This window comes from Wyeomyia smithii, chromosome 2 (assembly GCF_029784165.1).
Source record: "Wyeomyia smithii strain HCP4-BCI-WySm-NY-G18 chromosome 2, ASM2978416v1, whole genome shotgun sequence".
Classification (NCBI taxonomy): domain Eukaryota; kingdom Metazoa; phylum Arthropoda; class Insecta; order Diptera; family Culicidae; genus Wyeomyia; species Wyeomyia smithii.
The window spans coordinates 202,147,797-202,152,230 of record NC_073695.1 but is presented as its reverse complement, the minus strand read 5'-3'; positions in this window follow the sequence as shown (position 1 = coordinate 202,152,230).

The window sequence follows — 4,434 nt, the reverse complement described above, 5'->3', positions numbered from 1 at the left end:
CGAAATTACGTTTGATGCCGATTCGACTGATAGCCAGTACAAATGGCAACAAAACTGATCCCCCCGATGATTCCTGCACAAAGCATGATTCTCGCTAGCGGCTGGCTGCGCCGCTCGGTGAGCGAATGGAAAGACCATGACCTCGACAGCTCGAGCACCACCACTGCGCTGCGCTACCATAGGACATCGGTTCGGGGAGCGCAAACTGCTTTACAGCCACACACGATCGCTTGCCTGTCCCTACGAACGAACGAGGCACTATAGCTAGTGAGTAGTGCCGGTAGCTCGCGATTGATAACGATGATAATCTGGGGCCCATTGAGAACTTATGCTTGTACGATTGCGCGGGGTTCACTAGAGTAAGTGATCTATTTTTAGAGGCCCCAGTGAACCCTTTAATGGTCTGAAGTGGAGAATTTTTACGAAATTTTAAAAGAAATCGTAGCTGACGTATTTTCATCATATTAGGGTGCAGAGCATAATCGCTATTTATTAGTTTCATTTCACTGACTGTGATTACGCTGTAAATCTGGTAATCGGTTGCCTACTCGAACAGCAGAGTGAAAATTTCAACATTTTATGATTGATGACCGACATAAACGTCCTTAGCCATTGATGGATAGTGGATTACACGTGTCGCATCGGAAACAGTGATAGAATGATTGATAGTAATTAGCAAAAAATACCAAAATCTGCTTCCTTGAGGTCGTTATCAATTAATTATCTGCGCGTAATGAGAGCGCACGAGTGGCTTGGAATCAACGGTGTGTCGAAAATGAAAGTTAATAGTTTTGTAGATTAATGCGCTCGTCTGACAGTAGTTTGTGGCTGTAGATTTAGGTATAGTCGTGAAACTGCAACTAAATTGAAATCAAGCTCTAATCGAGTGTTTTGTTCAATGCACAAAATGCTGTGCACTCCACCGTGAAGAGCAGAAAAGACTCACAATCTTCAGAACAAATATTCGTTGAAAATCATTGCAAATTTATTGAACAAATATTATCACAAAATTACAAAATCCGAGAATTATTGCTGACTTTAATGCAAAACATTGATGAAATGGAAATCGCTCGAAGGCTTAAAGCCAATTTAACGAAAAAATATCGACTAACGTTTGCTCCAATTTCATTCAGTTTTATTACCAAATGATCGTATTTTTCTTCTTTCGGGAATGTATTATTTCTGACAAATAAAAATCATTCAAGCACTAATTTGTTGACTCACGCTGGTTCAGATCATCTGTCGATCGAAGCAAGCTGTGATCAAGAACGGCCGTGAAAATGTTTCTCGTCGGAATTTTTCATCGTTTTTTCAAGTTTTTATAAGTTATATATTTTCTATCTTGAAAAGGAATGTGTCTACGTTTATTGAATGAAGGCCGCTGTTGTTTCGGTGTGAATTCCGAGTGTTTGACTTGAATCGCGATGAAGTGTTCCGAGGGTTGTCGAGTACGGTTGGGGATAGTGCAATAATGTCGACGTATTTTATTTAGACTTCCCGTCGCGTAATCGTTATATTTTAAGTGCAAAGGGTGGAGTAAAAGGTAATACGAAATGTGGCGGTTTCGTATTATCGGTGAGAGTGACGTCAATGTTGAAATCCGTGAAAGATTCGTGCAATTTTGTGGCTAATTTGTGAGAGCTGCATTTCTTTTTCGGTGGCGGAGCACGTTTCCCGCAAGCCCTTGCCTTGTCATAAGTGTGTGTGAGTAAGTGCAAGGTGAACAAGGAAAAGCGAGAGAAGTGCGAGTGCAGGATGACCGTTGCTCTTGCGTGCGGCACTTTCTCGCACTAGCATGATGGTTCAGACGTTTTGCCTGTGTATTTTGTTTGATTTGCATGGCAAAAGGGAAGCAATGTTTTTTTTTGTTTTTTTTTCTCTGCTTTTATTTTGAGCAGTTTTATGCCCTTGTTTTATGATTTTTCTGGCTTTTGAGTAAATACTGAAACACATAGACAATTTTTAATTTAAATAAGTAGAAATCTTGTCGGTCAGCATGGCAAATAAATTTTGATTGCGATTGTTTTGGCATTTTGTTGAATCTAATTAGTGCTCGGTCTTGTTAGATATGCATATTTGCATTTTTTAAATTTTCTAGCTATGAATGCATGAAACTTTGCCAGTTTTTTGTACTCAGTAGGTATCTTCGCTTCATTATTCAAGAAGTAAGTGGTAATCAACGCGAAATACCGTGTCTCCGCGTATGCGTCGGTAAGAGGGAATAGAGCGGTCGCGCAAAACTTTCCGGGGTAAACGTGTTTTCGGCCCAGGTGAGCTTTGCTCAACTATGGATTTTCGGTGTGTTGTGACTGCCGAGGTGTACCAAACCATTTATTCGCAAACTGTCCACCCGTAGGTTCTATTTCAGCACGCAGTGATTCGGAGTAGGTTCCGTTCGTTCAATAAATATCGTAAATAATTAATCGCGACAAAACATCGTAATTTATCGCCACCAAATATCGCAATTATTTGCAATTAATATCAGGATTATACGCGACTCGTCTGTCAACGCACACATCCTTCTTTTTCTTTCTTTTTTCGTTCGTTTCAAACGGCGATGGCCAAGCAAATAGGCCGTTTTTGAAGTTCTCTTGCTGACCGCTTGCAGTATGTGTTGAGGGCCTATATATTTACTTTTTTCTTGTTTTCGGTTAATGCATATCTGGTTGCTTCGTAACATTGTGTAGTCAGCTGAGATAAATCAATGAGAGATACGTTTCGGTAGTTGCATAATGACTTCATAAACAGATTTTCGAATATTTGAGTCTGTCTTGATTAGGTTATAGGTCCGGTATCCTTGTGTGCGCATTATTTTTGCGGTGTTACATCATCAACCGGAATGAGTTCGGATCGCGTTATGATTTCCGTAAAAGATATAATGAACTCGTACGCGCGATATTTGGTATTATGAACCCGGTATTAGAACTCAGCGCATCGTTTACCAAAACGAAATCTGCTGCAAACCTTACCCTTCTCTCCAACATCCCAGTGATTTCTCGTGGAAGTGCAGAGGTGTTCTCGGCTTCCAATAAAGCGAGTATCACGTCAACATATTCCTATACACACTCCTTCTTTGACCTGCATTCGGATGCGGCCGGCGCTGGTATTGCCTAATATAAAGATTAAGGTCACCAGTTTTTACACATTGAGGATGAATGTTAATCCCAAGCATCATCTATTGGTTCTCTGTGTAATTACAGCTGATCTGGCAATAACGGAGTAGCAACCGCGGGCGGTCAATCATGCTCATGTTCATGCTCATGCTCACGCTGGTTCAGATCATCTGACTGGTAATTGGGCCATAAAACAGTTTCAAGTCACATTGGTTTTGGTTTTAATTAACAAAAGGTTAATTGAAATTGACAATCGTAATTTAACATACTAATTGACATTGACGTTCAACTTCTAAACTTCGACTTAAGTTATAAGAAGTGAACTTTTGTGAGAGTCCCCAAAGTGTGGGGACCTTTTGGACCCTCTTGAATCCGGCTGTGAGTCTATTCCACTAGAACTGCTCTTTTAGTCAAAGACAAAGCTTTCGACAGTGCATAGCATGAAGTTTTAAAATGTCATGGCACTGAGATGGGAAAAATGATGTAATCATCATCATTTTACCTTTGTTATACTAAACAAAGGTTATAAAATCGGTCGAAAAACGCAAAATAGATCCATGATCCGGAGGGCCGAATCGTATATACCATTCGACTCAGCTCGACGAACTGAGAAATGTCTGTTCGTGTGTATGTGTGTGTGAATGTATGTTGTCTGTATGTATGTGCCGCAAAATACTAACGCCCCTTTCTTACAGACCGCAATATCCGATTTTGATGATCTTATACGCAAACGAAAGCTACTGTGCTCCCCCAGAATGCTACCTAGTGGATTTTTGATTAGTGGCTTAGAATTTAAAATATTGATCAAAGAGTATTTTTGCCTTTCTCCTAGAAAGGTATAGCAATCACTTGCAAAACCGAAAGTATAAAAGGCTGTTTCCCTAGAACCGGCTGCCGCTGTGTTTCATTCTAGATCCGGAGATACTCATATTGGGTGGTATTTGGTCACTTTGAGCTGTTTTTCAGAAACCGAAAGTCGTCATTTTGGACTTTAAAATTGCCTGTGAAATCAATTTCTGTCATCTGGTCGTAACACTGGTTCCGAAAACATCCATATTGAATGGTGTTTAGTTATTTCCGGCTGTTTGCCAGATACTGGAAGTCAAAATCTTAAAATTCAAGATTGTGCCTGTGATCAATTTTAAGCTTCTGTCCATCTTTCTGGTTCCGGAGATACTCATATTTGATGGAAATTGTCTATTTCAGGCCGTTTTCCAGAAACCGGAAGTTGCCATCTTACAATTCAAAATGTTGACTGAAGTCAATTTGTGGCTCCAGTGCATCATTACGGTTCCGGAAATACCCATATTAGGTGGTATTT